Source organism: Onychomys torridus, chromosome 21 (genome assembly GCF_903995425.1).
Source record: "Onychomys torridus chromosome 21, mOncTor1.1, whole genome shotgun sequence".
Classification (NCBI taxonomy): domain Eukaryota; kingdom Metazoa; phylum Chordata; class Mammalia; order Rodentia; family Cricetidae; genus Onychomys; species Onychomys torridus.
In genome coordinates this window covers 8165106-8184492 of record NC_050463.1, presented here as the reverse complement: position 1 = coordinate 8184492, position 19387 = coordinate 8165106, and the positions used below count along the sequence as shown (strand labels likewise).

The window sequence follows — 19387 nt, the reverse complement described above, 5'->3', positions numbered from 1 at the left end:
ACCAACAGTTCCTTACTTGAAATGAGTGATACCTACCCTGCAGTTTTGGTTTTTTTTAAGGGGTAGGGGGTGTTGCTGGGTGTACTGACTGGCACATGCCTTTAATCCCAGCATTGAGGCTATCTAGGAGTACATATTGAGGAGCTATTTCACAATATAAAAAGTAAGCAAGAAAGGAAAAAGGTTTCTTGAGGCCTATTTGTTAACCTGAATTTTGTCATGAGGACCCACTTACTTACATACATAGGGATTCACACCACTGTGATCTACTTTGTTTTTAGAATTGATTCCAAAACTTGAAGACATTCCCACACTTTGTATATATGTAAATTGCTGGGTTTTTTTCCCTAGTGTGAATTCTTTTATGCATTTGAAGGGAGGAGCGGAGACACATAAAGCTGAAGGTGGGAGGACCCAGAGCAGTAGGTCCCCTCCCCATTTTTGGCATACAAACCATACATAGCACTTTAAATCATATACACAATTTTTCATAATTATACACACACTTAAACATATGCATTTTTCAAGACAGGATTTCTCTGTGTAGCCCAGGCTGGCCTGAAACTCACTTTATAGACCAGGTTGGTCTTGAACTCACACCAATTCACATGCCACTGCCTCCCAAGTGTTGGGACTAAAGGCATGTATCACTACACCTGGTTTTATTGCTTATATCAAAAAAAATAAACTGTTTCATGTGATAGGCCTCAACACATGTGACTTGTAAGAAGACACCACACCAGCTTGTCTTGGGGGACTTCATTTCACCCCAGAGCACTGCAGTTTCCTCACCCCTCAGGATGCAAGGCTGTTCCCAAGGGCAGCGTTATTTGGACTATGATGTCTATACTACTTTTGCTTTTGCCTGACCTGGTAATGGGGGCTCCAACAGCACCTCCGCCCATGAGCACAGCCCTATATGAACAGTTTGGTCATTCAGTGCATCCAACACACACACACACACACACACACACACACACACACACACACACACGTAAATAAAAGTAATGATAAAAATGTATACCAAGGCCTGTGAAGTTAAATGATTAACAATGGGCAAAAAAATCTTTTAAACAGTCAATTATTAAAGTATTGTGTACCTGGAGATGAAACTATATAATAGTACCTGCAGGGGTTCTGTGGTGAAAACCACAGCACACACATGAAAGAGGGCCAGGATCTTAACAAATGAATCAACATACTACGTTCATTAAAGTGAACTCTTGGTTCTGCTTCAAGAGGGCATACCACCCACTAACCAATATAAAGTCTTGACATACATCATGAATGAATCTCAAATACAATACACCAAGGAAAAGACCTAGACTCTAAGGTTGTGTCCTATACAAACCACCTTATATAATCAGGCAAAAGTGTAATTTAGGAGCTAGAGAGATTACTGAAGTTAAGGGTATACCAGTCTTGTAGAGGACTGGACTTCAGTTCCCAGCAGCCTATGTTAGGAAACTCATAACTGCATGTAACTCCAGCTCCAAGGTATCCAGCACTTCTGGCCTCTACAGGTACCTTCACACACATACCTACAAACAGACACAGAATTTTAAAACATAATAAAATCAAAAGTGTCCTCTTACATAGTCCTTGGTAACCATGAATTCACTCTGTATCGAGGATTGGCCTTGAACTTGAAATCCTCCTGCCTCTTCCCTCAGAGTGCCAAGATTATAGCCATAAACCATCACTCCCAGATACATTTGAAAATTTAAATTACCAAGAAACTATGTCTAATTGATAGCCACTCGCTAGGGAAAAATTAGTTTCCCCCAACCGAGTTGCACTGGGTATACAAACCATATGAAATAGCTCATACTGGAGAGAAACCTTATGCACATAATGCACATAGGCCAATGCCCTGCAATAGATGGCCAAACAATGAACTCAATGATCATTCTGGAGATTTGTCTTGTATTGCTTAGGATATTTTTTATCTTACTGGTCTTTTGCACCTAAACTTTAGGTTTTGATGCATATTGCTTGTCTCTGTGTATGTCTGTTTGTGTATATGTTTCTTGTTTCTTTTTGTTTGTTTTGCTTTATTCAGCTGCTTGTTTTCTACACACAGAGGGAAGGAAGGCAAGATGTTGGATAAGGAGATGATCTAGGAATAGAAAGGGAAGGGGAAAACATGATCAGAATATAATGTATGAAAAAATTATTTTCAATAAAAAAATAAAATCAGTTAAAAAATTTAAAAATCTAAATGTAATATTGGGTTGGAGCAAAAGGTGACTATATTTACATATTTTCATGAGGAGACTAGACAATGATAAAGAGAAAAGTGTTTGCTTAAAATGGAGGACTGTGCAAGTGAAGAACAACTGTTTTTTGTGTATTATTTTTAATGTTTTATAATATATATATAGTCAAAATACTACTTAAACATGTTATGACAGAAGATAGGAAGGTTGTAGTGAGCTTGAGACCAGCCTAGGCTACATAATAAGTATCAAGGTAGCTAACAGTGGCTTCCAAGCTAGAGCCTGCTTCATAGAAGCAGGAGGTGGTGCTGGAGAGATGGCACAGTGGAAAGGAGCACAGGCTGAAGCTTAGAGGACCTGGGCTTAATTTCTGGCACTGCAACATGGAGGCCCAAACTATCTGTAACTCCAGTTCCGGGGGTCCAATGCTCTCTTCTGGCCTCATCAGGCATCATGTACACACATGCAGCACAGACATGCAGGCAAAATACCCACTCATGAAATAAATCTTTAAGAGTTAGAAATTGAAAAAAGGAAGACACAGATACACACACACACTAGCACACCCAGAAGGGAAGGGAGGGAACATAGACTCAGTGGGTGAGATTGTCTGATTAAAATCAAATATCTCTTAATGAAACTTGTTTCCCAAACCTTGCTATTTCTTAATTTTTGAGTTGAACCAAGAGATGTTCCCACATACTTTCCAATGTCAGGAGCTCTTTCAATACATTCTTTAAAGTGCTACCAATGTGAAAATGGAGACGCTACAAATTAGGCTGCCCTTGGTGAGTCCTTTCATATTTATAAAAGAACTCGGGATAACAAAGATTTCTAAGATTCCTTATAAAAGAAGGGTTTATCTCCAAAATGACTACTATAATGTCTTTTGCATTATGTGCGTAAGGTTTCTCTCCAGTGTGAGCTTTTTCCTATCTTCTCCACAATGATAAGAATACAGAAGACTTTATCATGTTATTTGCAGCTTTTCTCCAAAAGGCTTTTGTCCTGTGTCAGCTTCCATATATCTGAAAGTACTAGAAGCTATATTGATTCAGAAGAATAACTTCTCTCTATTAGCACTTCTTGGACACTTCCCACATTACTAGCATAAGCTTTTTCAATCCTTTGTGGTTTGATTTCTGTGAGCCCTAGCAAAGAAGAGGCATTTTCATGTTACTCACAAACATCCTTATTAGTTCTACTATGAACTAGTGTCAAATGAATATCTTCAAATAGCCTCTCCCCAATGTCTTACATTCATAGGGTCTGTGGCTGCTGTGGATTCCTTCATAAACTTGAGCCTCAAATAAACGACTATAGGCTTTCCCACGTTGCTTACATTCATAGGATTTTGCTACAGTAAGAGTTGTTTTCTGTTTTCAAAGAGAACTGTCAAAGCTGAAAGTTTTGCCACATTGCAAACACACATAGGAGTTCTCTCCATAGTGATTCCTTTCATGGCTCCAAAATGGAGGAAGAACAAGCAAAAGCCTTCACATACTGCCCACACTTGGAGGTTTTTCTCTCCAGTATGCATTCTATTCTGGAATTGAAAGGAACTGTAATCATTGAAAGTTTCCCCACATGGCTTCCATACATAGGGTCTCTATGAAGTATGAATTTTTTCATGTCTTTTATGGTTACCAAAATGAGCAAAAGTTTTCCCACAGTGTTTACACACATAGGGCTTCTCACCAGTGTGAATTCTTTCATGTGTTTTTAGAGTTCCGGAACAAGTGAAGTTTTTCCCACATTGCTTACAAACATAGGGATTCACACCACTGTGAGATACTTTGTGTTTTTGAAATTGATTCCAGAATGAGAAGGCACTCCCACACTGCTTACATACATAACGTTTTTCCCCAGTGTGATTTTGTTCATGTATATGAAGGTAACGAGAGGCAGTGAATCCTTTCCCACATTGCTTACATACATAGGGTTTCTCTCCAGTGTGAATTCTTCTATGAATCTGAAAGTAAACAGAATGAAGAAAAGTTTTCCCACACTGTTCACACTCATAGGGTTTCTCACCACTGTGAATTCTTGCATGTCTTCGAAGGCAAGCAGAACGAGAAAACGTTTTCCCACAATGATTGCACAGAAAAGCTTTCTCACAATTCGGATTCATCTGATGTCTTAAAAGGTTACCTAACCGAGCAAAGCCTTTCCGACACAGTTCACACACATAGGGCTTCTTAGCACTATGAATTTTTTCATGGCTTCGTAAAAGACTGGGATGGGTGAAGTCTTTCCCACACTGCTTGCAAATGTAAGATTTTTTAGCATGGTCATATTCTTCATTCCTTTGACCAGATTGGTGACCAAGAAGGTCTTCTTTGTAGTCCTTATTTTTAGGTTTCTTTCTAGTGTGAGCACTTTTATGCATCTGAAGGGTCAGAGGAGAGCTTGAGCTGCCCCCAAACTCCTTATGTTTATACAACTTCTGTCCATATTCCTGGTCTTTATGAGGTTTGGGTCCTGCTTGATGGTTCAGGGGTACACCTAAAGATGAATGGCCAGTGCTTCCTTCTCCATACACATGTTTATCACATGTGGTAAGTCCTGGGCAAGATTTCAGTTTCATAGAATGCTCTGGAATAAGGCTGAAGATTTTTGCATATTGACGACTTTCTTTATACTCACAGAATTTCTCTACCAATTGGCTGTTGCAAAACAAGTGAACAGTACATGATTAATACTTTGTCTATTAATGACTGAACAAAAGAAATGTTGGCTTCATGCTGGGAAAAGTTTGTAACATGTTAAGACTGCATGCTCTCCAAGATGATTAAGGAGAGCTACAATAGAAACAATGGTATTCATGGATGGTGGAGTATGTCTCTTTGAGAACATTAAATATTCACAAGCATTTCAACCCAAATTTAAATTCAAATCTTATGCACATTTTGGATGTTTGGATGTTCAATGGCATCAATTAAAATCATGATTTTGTGTTTTTCAAAACAGGGTTTCACTGTGTAGCCCTCCTGACTGCCCTGGAACTAACTCTGTAGACAAGGCTTGCCTCAGACTCATAAAGATCCACCTGTTTCTGCCTTGAGAGTACTGGGATTCAGGGCATGCACCACCACAACCCAGACAATCTTCTATTTTTAAATGCATGTATATCCATGTCATAAATTGACAGCACAAATTAGCAAATTCTATCTTCTTTTCATTCCCAACTTGTTCCCATGGCTTGTAGATAAATCAACTGTATTAAGTTTCAAAAACGTGTCCATTTACTGTGTTTGTGGGTGTGCATGTGTGCTGTGGTACATGAGAGGAGCTCAGGACAGCTTTCAGAAGTACTGTTTCCTTCCATGTCAGTGAAGCAGAGTATCTCTTAGAAGTGCAGGGATTATTTATGTGGGTTCTGGGAATTAAATTCAGGCCATTATGATTGTATTGCCAGCCCTTAATAACAACTAGGCAATCTTTTGATCTCCCTGTATAACATTTGAAATGATGAGGTATGCTCTGGTTAGTTTTCTGTCAACTTGACACAATGTAAAATCATCTTGGAAGAGAAATCTCAGCTAAGAAAATGTCTCCATTAGATCATATTTAGGCAAATTTATGGGGGCATTTTTGTGATCAATCATTAATATGGGATAGATTAGCCAACTGGGGGTTGTACTGCTCCCAGGCACCAGGTAGTGCTGATTATATAAAAAAAAATATATAACTTTTGTCTGAGCAAGCCCTGGAGAGTAAAGTAAGCAGTTTCCTCCATGGGTCTCTGTTTTAGTCCCTGTCTCTGGGCCCCTGCCCTGCCTTGAGTTCCTGATTTGGCTTACCTTAATTGTGGACTATGATCAGGCCATGTAAGCCGAATAAACCCTTCATTCTGTCTACATAGGAGAAGGTGGAGCCTCAGTTACAGTGGACACCACAGCTTGCTGGCAATACCAGTAGGATGGAAGCACCCAGAACAGTAGCCAATGTGGTATGGCACTGGCCTGAGAGCAGAAGATAGTCTGTGTGCTGCTGGTGGCAGAGCTGGGGAAGTGGATCCAAGACCTTGGGAGCCCAGGAGATGGTGTGCCAATTTCAGAGAAGGGACACTGAATTACTGATACTGAAGGAGGTTGGTTTTGCTTCGCTTTGATTGTGACTATGTAGTGCTGCTTGCCTTTTAGAGTAAGAAATGATGTAACTTTTTTTTTTTGCAAGGGCCCACATGTCAGAGATTTTCAACATTTTAAAGACACATTTGGTTTTGAAGGAGAACTTACACTTTTAAATGTTGAAATTTTGTAAGACACTTTCTTATGTTTTAAATTATATTTAGATATTCATATGACATCTTGGGGACAAAGAAATAGGAAAGATTATGGTTTAATAGTGATATGTTTGTGTGTCAAGTTGACAAGGGGTCAATTGTTCTGGTTAGTATTTTGTAAGCTTAATGAAATGTAGAGTAATATTAGTGAACTTCAGTTGAAAAAATGTGCCCTACCAGATTGGCTTATAGGGAAGCCTATGAAGATTTTCTTAAAGGATCTGGAAGCATCCAGCCTACAAAGCCATTTAGAGGTTGGTGGTCATGTGATATATAAGAAAGCAAACCAAAGGGAGCAAGACACTAAATAGAATAACTCTACAATCTGCCTTCTATTCATACCTATAGGCCCCTGTTGGAGTTCATATCCTGATTTCTCTTGATCATAGACTGCTAACTACAAGGTATAATTAACCCTTTCCTCCCCATGTTGCTTTGGCTTATGGTCATCAGCACAGCAATAGAAAGCCAAACAAAGACATTCTGAATATGGCTTACAGTTTGTATATATGAACTATGAAAACACAAGGCATTCTAGTTGTTTTCAATATTACAATACTCAGCATCTTCTAGTGCTGATGTTTATGACACAAATTTTGGAAGAATTTTTCTGGAGATGAAATTGGTCTGACCCTGGATATCAAATGCATCTTTTACTTCTTAGTAAAATGTTCTATTGTATCACCACTTTGGAATATGGTTATCTTTTGGGACACAAATTACCTTAGTTTTCTCCAGAGATTTTTGTACTCATTTAAAACCTTCTGTTTGCCTGATTTCTTTCCTAAAATGCAGATGCAGAGAAATTACCAATTATTAATTATAGAGAAAATATTGGATGCCAGTTAGATTAAGGTTTAAGTGATCACATCTGATACATGCACCTCCCTTCCACTTCCCATATTCCATTTCATACATCAACACTGATAAGCTAGAAACACTGTCCTGTGGTGGGCTAGCAAAGGCAATGCTCATGTGTACCTATAGCAGCCAGGTTCCTCAAGGTTTCCTGCATCACATCTTTGTACAGCTTCTTCTGGGATGGATCCAGCAGAGCCCACTCCTCCTTGGTGAACTTCACAGCCACATCCTCAAAGCTCACTGACTCCTAAAAATACACACATGTATTTCCCAGAAAGTGAGCCTCATGGTACTAGGAATGCACACAGAATTAATGAGAAGTTGACATGACACTAAGTTCCACAAGCTGTCTTGGTCACCACACTCTACTGCTCATACAGACTACGATTCCCCCAAACACAAATGCTAAGAGTAAACTGGAGCTTTCTGGGAAGGAACATCAAGACAGCATGAGCAGCTCTTGTGCACATCACTGTGCTAGTTTCTTCTCTTTTTGCACTGCATCCTTCTAACAACTTTCATCACAAATTCTGATGGTATAACACCCTCCAGGGAGTCAATATCAGCAGTCCTTAGAATGGGTGTGCTTAGAAATGCTGGACAAAACAGTCTCCTGGTATCTGGGAACTGAGATCTACAGTGATTCCTTCTCCCATAGCTGTAAAGAACAAGGTAGATTTATCAGACCATTGATGACAACTATAATCCAAGTTAAAAATATCAATATCTGTTTCCCCTAAGTGTCTTAGCAATAATTTCATATGGTCGTCAGAGGGATGCTATCTGGTTAGAACCCAATATTCTCTACATGATAATTCTGTATCATCTGGTTTGGTAGACAGTATTTGTACACCTTTCTACAACCTTGATTTGGTGTATACCGTGTGTGGAGAGTGTGAGCATGCCACAGTGCTCTAGTGAAATCAGCAACAACTTGTGGGAGTTGATCCTTTCTTTCTAACTTAGCAAGGGTTCTAGAGATTGACTTCAGACCTTCAGGGTTGCATAGCAAGTGCCTTTACCTGCTGAGCCATCTCAGCAGGCCTCTGCTTAATACTTCTTACAAATTGTGAGGAGCCTGAACATATGTTCTGTGATTGCACTAAAGGCCAGTATTCAAGGTTCTTTGGTCTAGTCCTTAGTCAAACATCAAATAGGACTCATGACAAGTATTCATTTTATTTGTGTCTCATTTTACTTTCTGTTGCTGTATTATCATGACAAATGTAACTTGGGCAGGAAGTGTTCACATGGATTACAGGTCACAGTCAATCATTGGGGAAGCCAAGGCAGGAGACTCAAGGAAGGAACATGCAGGCAAGAACTGAGGCAGAGAGCAGAGATGAGCACTGTCAGAGTCCAGGCCCACACAGCCTGGCATGGCAACACCCACCTTGGAGTAGACCCTCCCACATCAATTAACAATCAAGGAAATGCCCTGAAGGCATGCACACAGGCCAGTTTGGTGGAACCAATTCCTCAACTGAGATTCCCTCTTCTCAAGTGTGTCATCTCACTGGCCCATCATACCATTTTTATTTGAGAAAGCCACTGGATAATAAAACAATCAAAAGATGGCACATGATCTTAGACAAGTTCTAATTCACCCACATCTCACTTCTATAATTTCTGAAACACACTTTAAAGTAAAACACTTGACCAAGCTATTAACTGCAGCAAACGTCTATAATAAATGTCTAAAACCAGTCCCCTCCACAGGGCACTATGCTCCCTCCCAGAAGCCACAGGTTGTCAACTAAGGCAACAACAGGTTTCATTCCGACTGGACCTAAGCCCCACTCCACGTGAGGAAAAACATGTCTGTTCCTGTGAATCTGACTGAAAGCTGGAAAGGTCACAGGCCTGAGGAGTAACTCTATTTTACTGTATGGTAACACTTTCAAAATACCTATCTTTTTAGTCACAAGTGCCACACTTATCCTCATGAGAGATGTTTCTGTGTGCAGTGAACATTGCTTGATGCAGGAACCCACAACTTGTCCATGTGAAGTGAATAACCATGTATGGAGAGCTGGGGCACAAGTGGGACATCTACACCACGCCTCTACCCCCACCCCATTCCCCAGGCTCAGGGAACATTGAGGAAGAAGGGGCAGAAGGACTGCAAAAGCCAGAGTTTGGAGTAAAACTGTCTACTGGACACTACAGGACCACAGTATAAAATAACAGCACAAAATCAAGGCAGTCAACATTCCAGCCTGGATGGGGGAGGGCCTAGAATAACTGAACACCCCCCCCACCATTAACTGAGGATCTACTCACTGTTAATGGCTGCTAGGAAAGGAAGAGTCCGTTTTCTCTAAAGGTATGGCTGTTCATAAATCAGCTATACTCTAGTGCATGGCCTTACAAGTATGCATATAAAAGGAGCAAGATATAGTAGACCAAATAAATAAATAAATAAATAAAATGTGTAGTGAGATATGGGGGGATGGAGAAGTTAGGTAAAAGCATGAGGTTTGTGTGAATATGCTCAAACATACTGTCTACATGTATGCAGTTCTAAGAGCAAAATAAAAAAATTGTACCTTTAAAAATAATTAAACTAGACAGTGGTGGCACATTAGTCTCAGCACTTAGGAGGCAGAGGGATCTCTGTGAGTTCAAGGCCAGGCTGGTCTACAAAGTAAGTTTCAGGACAGCGATAGCAGTTACACAGAGAAACCTTGTCTCCAAAAACAAAATCAAAATAATAATAATAATAAAATAAATGAATAAAATCAGAACCAAATGGTTACTGCATGCTTTTAGAGATCAGGGTAGCATCCATGTCCTTGCATCTTACTTTTCAACATTGTTCCTATTAAAACTCATGTCCTCAACAACATGTATTTCAGATTAGGACTCATTGAGACGATAAAGAAAAATCAATTAATAATCTAGCCTAAAAACTGACAAATCATACTCTAAATAAAAGCCATAAAAGCTTTGAGAATTATCTTTATGGCACCTATTAAATAAATATTGTCTACATGTGCTCATACCTTTCTATTGTAAACACAGTACCAAATTTTCTTGTAAAATGAGTGGGTCCCAGCTGGAGAGATGTCTCAACAGTATTTGCTGCTCTTGTAGGGGACCTCATTTCAAATCTCAGCATCACATTGTATAGCTGTCTACTGCCTGTAACTCAGTACCTCCAGGAACTCCAACACCTCTGGCCTTGTATACATATTTAAAAACTAAAAAAATATAATTCAAAATAGCTAGACAGAGAATAGTGAGTCCTTACATAAATTAAAACTCTAAAATTAGACCAAAGTCCTTCTACTTTACAATGTACTTAAAATTTTGAAACAAAAAGTCCTAATTCCTGGAAGCCCTTATAAATTAAGCTTGGTCGCCAGTGTTTATGATAGGATAACTGGAGAAGCATCGACAAGGGCATAAGGTGTTCTTTTCTTTTTTTAAAGACTTCAGTTTTATTTCTAATGTGTTGTGCATCTGTGTGTGGTGTGTGTGCACGTGCACTGCAGTGTAGTGTTCTCAGAGGCCAGAAGAGACTGTCCAATCTCCCTGGACCCAGACTTTCAGGAACTGTGATTCACCAGATATGTGTGCTACAAAAAGAAAATGGGCCCTCTGAAAGAGCAGCATGAGCTCTGAAACTCTCAGTTCTCTCTCCGGACTTAGAAAACATGAGTTTTTAAATTCAATGTGGCCATCTTGGGAGAACCTAAAAAGGGGGGTCTGATGTCCTCGGATGCATGTTGAGGACCGGTGTGGTCTTCACATTATAATAAAATTCTAGCAGAAGTCAAGAAGTACACATACTTGTGTATTCTTGATGGGGTGGTGTCTTTTTTGATCATTATCACATTGGTCCTTAGTATTGATGCTATGAGATGGTCAAAAAAAAATCCTTACTATTAAAAAAATAATAATAACCTGGTTCTTGTATGGCATGTTCCTCCAAACTGAGATGTTTTCCCCAAGCAGGTAAACAAAAAGTCACATATCCAGAAAGAATAGAAACTTGGAAGACTGTTGAGCCCCCCAACCAGCAGTATAAAAGAAAGCAAGCAGCCACTAGGGTAGAGCCTCTGTCCAGCCAAACTGCTGGAAGAGACATTGGCACTGGGGCTGCATGGAAGCTGAGTAGAAGAGATCATGGATGGCAGGCCAGGAGTCCTCACCCATGCTGGGATGGGCTTTCTGCTGATGCAGCTGATTCTGAGCTGTCTCTGCCCTTTGTAAACCCCCTCCATAATCCTGTTAGTAGCCCCAAAATGAACTCTCGCATTAGTTTACCAACTGGACTCTGGTTCAATAATACTTTGGACTATTCTGGGCTCTTTTCTGGGGTGAATAGATGTGCAAGTCTCCCCAGGAAAATTCTGTCATACAACAGCTCTAAGCAGAATCTGGGGTGATTCTGTGAGGCCCCACTACCTCTACAATCCACCGCAATAAATTTAGCACATGGACTCCATGCTTTCAGTTTCCCAGAAGGAAGAAACCACAACAGTAACGAGACAAAGACATTAAATTCTATGTGCTTTTGTTGCCTTCCAAGTCAAAAGAAAAAGTGTTTTTGTTTGTTTGTTTGGAAAGTTCAAGGACAAATTTATTAGAGCTTAAATGAAAAACTGCAGGGCAAGCAAGCTGTAAAATGTCAGTAGCTGCATGGAAGAAGAAAATGGGAGAGAGAAGGAAGAAAGGTCCTTCTCTCCATTCTAAACTGTCAAGGAGGTCCCCCACATGGTGGACAATCAGCTACATGGTGGAGATGAGGCTTTAGCGAATCAGGAAGCCAAAATATTAGGGGGAATCCTAAAGCATTAAAGAAAGCTTCCTTAGCAGAGTCAGAAAGAAAAGAGGAAACATTACACTCCTCTGAACCATTCCAAAAAGTGGGTAGTCTTAAATGTTCCACGTCTGGGGTGTATGAGCTACTGCAGTGTTTCTCAATCTGTGGACATTTGGGGTCAAAGGACCCTTTCACGGGGGTAACATATCACATACATGCATATCAGATATTTATATTATGGTTCCTAACAGTAGCAAAATCACAGTTCTGAAGTAGCATCTCAAATAATTTTATGATTGGGATCACCACAACATAAGGAGCTGTATTAAAGGGTCACAGTGTTAGGAAGGTTGAGAACCACTGTGCTACATTCAAGGAGGGTTCTTTTAACAAAGTTCCTAAGTGCAGAAAGCAAAAGAAAGGTGGGGGGAGGGAGAGAGGGAGGGAGGGAGGGAGAGAGAGGGGGGGAGGGAGGGAGGGAGGGAGAGAGGGGAGGGAGGGAGGGGGAGGGAGAGAAGGGGAGGGAGGGAGGGGGAGGGAGAGAAGGGGAGGGAGGGAGGGAGGGAGGGAGGAAGGAAGGAAGGAAGAAAAAGAAAGAAAAAAAGATAAAAGAAAAAACAGGACTTAAATCTCTAATGTATCAGTTGTTTGAGAATAAGTAAACTTCAGGAGAGTGCATGTGCTTCACATGCAGAAACAGTATGTCCGGGTATCAAGAACAATCCCCTCCCCACCACAGTCCCAATCAAACCACACACACACACACACACACACACACACACACACACACACACACACACACAAAGCTGTAACTTCCTCGTGGCTACCCTATTGGTATATACATCTCCCTCAGACCCTCGGGCACTCAAGCTATGTACTGGAAAGGGTCCTCGTTGTTCCAATAAATTGGTCTCAGTCCATCTAGATCATGTCTGCCTCATTTTTTTACACTGAGAGTCACAGGTGCTCTGGGTAGCTGGACCCTGAAACACTGCAAGGGGTGTGGCAAGATTTAGCAGTTAGAGACCCAGTGTCTTAACCTTCACCATCCATGCCAAGTCCACCCCGCCACACACATCTCCCACACACATCCTACACATAAGCTGCAGTTGGAATCCCAAGGTTCCCCACGACCCTCTCTCTGCCTACAAGGTCCAGAATGCAGAGACCACCTCTGCTGAGCGCTCAGCAAGGGACAGGACCGCGACTGTGCCTGCTGACCCAGCTCCACCCAGCGGACCCGGGCAGGGCGGCCCAGCGGAGCCCGATGAGTCACAGACGCAGACTCAGCTGCCTTGAAGTCCAGGTCCCATAGAGCATCCCTTTTCCTCACATCCAAGATGAAGGCGGAACGTACCATTTCCAGCCACCGAGTTTTCTGGTGTCCTTCTGCCGCTGTGCTGTCAGTGAAGGCGACTTTGATTTCTAGGCCTGGGATCTAAGATCTACTTATAAAGAACACATACAAGCATGGAATCTAAGATCTACTTACAAAGAACACATACATGCCAGAGGCGAGGAAATTAACAGACCTGCAGTCAGCTTTCTGCACCTAAGAAGCACACTCCTCATTGGCCAGTTCACGCACTCAATTTTCTGATAGGCCAGCGAGCCCTCGGCCAGCTCAGGTCCTGGAGCGCTAAGGACAAGAGACAAGTTTTCCTAGGTGAAGTATTGAGGAAATTACACGCTCTGTGCCTAGCTTTCTCTCTCCATCTGGGGGAAAGTGCATTTAAGCATAATTTGTCCTGGCCTCCACTTGCTTATAACAATTCCTATTTCTTCCGCCTCAGTGGGGTGACAGCAAGTGTTTAGAGAATTCCAGGCTCAGTTGCCATGGAAACAATTCAAAAGGCGGCATTGAACAGCCTGGTCCTATTGGATAAGGAGGGAGGGCCTCATTAAAGGAAATCCCCTGCCCCCATCACCCCACAGCCCACCAACCTGCTCAAGACTTCTACCCACAGAATTTACAAAAACAGGCAATCTGGTTTGCCTTTCACCCTGCAATTTCCAGAGAGAGAGAGAGAGAGAGAGAGAGAGAGAGAGAGAGAGAGAGAGAGAAAGAGGGAGAGAGATAAGAGGAGAGGAGAGAGGGGAGAGGAGAAGGGGAAAGGAGGGAGGGAGGGGAGAGGGGAAAGGAAGGGAGGGAGAGAGGTAGGGAGGGAGATAAAGAAACAAATAAATAAAAGAAAGAGAAAATCAGTTTGCGGACCTCCCCCTCCCTGCTCTCCACTGGAAAAATTGATTCTCAGCTCCTGCATGGTATGTTCAGGTTTGAAGGCCTCAGTTTCTCAGACCAATAAAAGTATGCTCTCTGCCAGGCTGCAAGCCCTTAATCCCAGCACTCAGGAGGCAGACACAGGCAGACTCTGTGAGTTCGAGGTCAGCCTGGTTTACAGAGTGAGTTCCAGGACAGCCAGGGCTGCATAGAGAAACCCTGTCTTGAGGGGAAAAAAATGTCTGCTCTCACTGTTTTGCGGTCAAACTGAATTATTCTTTCATTTTCCTTTGCTGACTTATTTCTTATTACACTGTTATTTTCTCACCTCAGAAGCCAGGGCCCAAGGCTTTCTCAATCCCATAGTCAACCAATAACATAAAAACACTCAAATAAGCAATTACAATTAGTCAAGTCACAGAGGAAGTGGAATTTATATTGTAAAACTGACCCCAATAGCAAAAATTCCTGTTAAGTATCAAACCTGGGACAAATGGTTAACTGAGGGGCCCGTTAACATCAAACCAGTCGCTGTCTACCAGGTTTTCCCAGTGTATCTTAGCAGCCATTAGAGTCACCCTGACTGGCAGACTCACCTGCCACCCTAAACAACAGCCCAAGGACTGGGCTGGGCCTTCCCTTCCCCAGCTTCTCTGATTCCTGTTAGTATATTTAAAGACTTTCTCAGAACTATGGACTGCAATGGATGAGGTCTTGGTTTTTGTTCTGGCTAGTGGTGCTGTGTGCTGTTTTACAGGTGGATGGCGCTTCTATCTTGGTAGCAATTGTGCTAAAGTCTGGGGCCCTGTTACAAATGGCACCTCCAAACCCTGGGGCTCAGTATCCCAGGGTATGGGAGAGTGAGCCTTACAGGGCCTGAAAATCCATGTTTGTGATAGAGAGTAGGGAGGGGAAGGGCCTGGCTTTACCAGACACAGAAACTGCTTTTTATTTTTGTAAACTGCAAAGTGAGAAATATGTCAGGCTTCAGGAGTTTTTGAATCTCTGGCTCCAGGCACACAATGGGGCTGGCTGCTTTCCAGGAACTCCATGGATAGCACATTTCTTGAAGCCTTGGGCCCCTCACATGGCCCTGGTTTGGAGTAGGGGTTTCCTTTAAACATTCTCACCTAAACTCAGGAATACAGACACCCTTTCTCCTCAAGACCCACACTGTTGAAGGCTTTCCCTAAGCCTGGCCTTCACAGAAACTGTGCATTTCAAATCAAAACACTATCCAGGAAACACCCCAATAGCCACCACTTCAGTCACATCTGCACCCCAGTTTCCTGTGTCCCTACTTCCCACTCATGCTCTACACACAGACAGACACTTATATAGAGCCAAAAAGTTCAAAAGGTCAAAACCAAGGAGCAAAATTTCCCTCTTAATAGCAACAGACCCTAAAGTTTCTCTGTGTACCCCCCTAGATGTCCTGGATCTCACTCTGCAGACCAGGCTGGCCTTGAACTCACAGAGATTTGCCTGCCTTTGCCTTCCAAGTGCTGGGATCAAAGGCATGCACTACCACTGCCCAGCCATGATATCTGCTATAAGCAATTAGTACCTAGCTCCTAAGGCCTTCACCTCAGTTCACATGCTCAGGGAGACAGTGTCATTGTAAACTTACTCCTTCAGAAAAGTAGGCCTTTTTCTTTCATTCTAGTAAAGTATATAGAGGTATCATGGACCATGAGACAATGCTTGGTAACTTCTCCCAACCCCTGTAAAGGATCCATGTCCTCTCACGGGCAGAATTTTCCCTTCCTCTTTCTCTGAGCATTTGCCTGCAATGCCTTTGTTCACTGTTTTACTGTCTAGAGATCTTTTTCTAGAGATTGGGTTTGTTTTCTTTCCCAGTTTTTTTTTTTTTTTTTTTTTTTTTTAAATAGAAGGCAGGAAATATCCTGAGTGTGACAGATAGCAGTAGGGGAAATTCTTAAAAACAACGACTAGGAGCAGACAGAATCAACGACAATACACAATCCTTAGACCTTACTGTTGTACCCAGAGTCCCCCAAAGACCACCAAGAGACCGAATCCGATGCAAAAGCAAAGAGTCTTTGTACTATTATGAGTTAACTCGGGACTCTCTGCACGTCTGAGGCAGCAGCAGAGCAGGAGAGACCCTGAGTAGCAATGGGGCAGGGGTTTTAAAGCAAAGGGGGCTTGGGGTCTACAGACTACATAAGAACAGATTCAGAATTGGTTCATGTGAGTGGCAATTATGTGAGTAATTAATTGATTTGGGGGCAGGCATGGACAAGTCCAGGCTTTGTCCTAGCCGCCATGGAGGCTGGCTGGCCTGGCATGTACCTACTGTGGGGGCTGACTCAGTGGCCCAGGCTTTCACATTGACCCATGCACATAGTTCTAAGTTGGTGAGGGGTCCCACAGTAGACAACTGGCTGAACCTTGAGCAGTCAGAGTATGTGCAGAAAGGGAGCTACTGTAAGGACTGTGTCTTTTGTTCATGGCCCTCCCAGAAACTGCTTGCTCAAGTCTCAGGAAACTGAAATTGAGGCCTGATCTCTGAGAAGACTGAGCGGCCTGTTATGGCGTCTGCTTGGTCCTTTCTCTCACTTTGACAGCAACAGCCCTATGTCGGTTCTGTTACTCGAAAGAAGTTTAGCAGCTTAGGGCTGGGGCTAGATAGGCTAGAAAGTGAGGACTGATCCGGCTCCAGAGGCATCTCTCCTCCAGGACACATACCCCAACCCTATCTCATTTCCCTTTCTTTCTTCTTCCTCTTCCTCTTCTTTTTTAAGACAGGGTCTCTCTGTGTAACCCTGGCTGACCTGGAGCTTGCTCTGTAGACCAGGCTGGCCTCGAACTCAAGAGATCTGCCTGCCTCTGCCTCTTGAGTACTGGGATTAAAGGTGTGCACCACCTTGCCCTTCCCAAAGTTTCTTTTTGCTTCTACAGATGGTCATTCTATCTACTCAGGTCCCTCAAAAGAAAACCATTATTTTCCATTACTATCCTGTAAACAAGGCTCCACAAGGAAAGAGCAGGAGGGCTCCAGGAGTTTTCTTTACTCACAGTTCAGAAGGAACCCCACACTTATGCTCCTAAGTTTAAATACCACTTTCACTGTTTGTGTGCAGACCAGGATACCTCAATCCCAGGAAAGAAGGGAGGGAAACCAGAGGAGGCAGAAAATGTCATTCTAGGACTTCCACATCCCTAACTCCCCTCCTTCCAGTATGAAAAGCTTCCTCTTCTACAGGCTCAATAGTGGACAAACCTTCATCACAGTCAATTGAACATTTAACTTGTGGTGTCTTTCTGAGATATCACCTCTGACATTAGCTATGTGGGTTTGCAGAACACCAATCAATTTTCAAACACAAACCTTACAATTTAATTCTGACAAAACCTAGATTTAAAACAGTAACAAAATTATCAGGGTTCCACCACACTATTACTACTGCAGTCCAAACCATGCTTTCCTGTGTCTAGACACCAGAGCCTTCAGTCTCAAAGCACAGAAGGATGATGTCCTAGGACAGAAAAATGGCTCAGCAAATAAAGACCCTTGCTGTGAAGGCTAACAACCTAAACTCGACTCCTCGGACTCATGTGGTAGAAGGAGAATTGATTCCCATGGTTGTCATGTGACCTTCACATGTGCTCTGTAGCATACTTGAACCCTTACCCCCAAGTAAATTAAAACATAATAAATCTGAAAAGATGTATTCTTTTTTAAAATTTATGTGAACATATATGTGTGCTTGTGTGCATTTTTGTGTACTACATGTGTGCAAATGCCTGAGGCAGCCAGAGGGTATCTGATGTCCTGGAACTGGAGTTACAAGCAGTTGTATGCCACCATGGGGGTGCTAGGAATCAAACCCAGGTCTGCTTTTAAAAGATGCTTTTAATAGCTGACTCATCTCTCAAGCCCCAGTTAAAAAAATTTTTAAAGATGGTATCCTGAATAACCTCATTACTATATGGCCATCTTTGTCTGAAAGAAGTATACAATAACCAAGATACTCCTTAGGAAATTCCACAAGTTTTGGTGCTCTATCCACCAGAAATTGGGACTAACACCAAGTATTATTACTTTTAACTATATTATCCAGATAAATTCTCAAAATCATTTTAGAACTCTGAGAGTTGGAAATTTAGACTTTCTCTAATTTTGTTTATGTGTACAAGTTATAGACAAACCTCAAATTCTACAGGTGCAGTGCTGGCTAGTTTTATAACAACTTGACACAAGGCAGTGTTGTCCTTTTCTAAATGGTTGCTGCCTTTTAAGCCACAGCTGTCTGAATCAGCAACTGCAACTCTGCTGTTACCAGCAGCCGTTAGGCTGCAAGGGCTGTAGCTGGAAGGAATCTGTTCCCTCTGGCTGGCTCCAACTCCTGCAAAGCTATGAAGAGAACTTAACTAAACCTCTCCCTCTAAAGAACTCAAGATTCAAAGGTTAAGGTAGAATTCTGCTCTTCAGAGAGGCTGAATAGCAAGGAGCTCACCTCCTCTCCTTGCTCTCATCTTCCAAAAAGCCCCCATGTTTCTCCTTACCTCTTTTATAAATCCTTTTTCACCTGGCTCCTCCTGTCAGCTAGTTGCTAACTGAAGGTGAATTTTAGGAAATCAAACACATCTTTGCATCATTAAATAAATGTTCCAGATCATAAACAAATGTAACACATCTTGAAATAATATTCTACAACATTTCCCCCTTTTTGACTTAAAAACGAAAGGTTTTAATTTTAACATAGTAAGTAACAATAAGAACAACTATCAATAAGATTACATTCACTATGTAATGAATTCCAGTTCATTTGTGTTTGGCAACTTAAAAGAAAATACTCCGTTATCTATCCTATCTTAATGAATCTAAAGTTTTATAACTAATTTACTCTCTATCATAATTAAGAAAACTGCAGCTGTAACTATCTGTCTCCAACTCCATCAAAGACCCCAGAAGGAAATATTATTTGAGTAAACAAACAGTGCATTGCAAACAACTTCCAAAACTCTGGTAATGACAGAGACATCTGACTGCCTTGACA

At 41.9% G+C, this 19387-nt stretch overlaps 1 pseudogene; it reads right to left on the bottom strand.

The window, feature by feature from the left end:
* Positions 1–2757: 2757 nt before the first annotated feature.
* LOC118571427 lies at positions 2758–13661 on the bottom strand (annotated as a pseudogene).
* Between the last annotated feature and the right edge of the window lie 5726 nt (positions 13662–19387).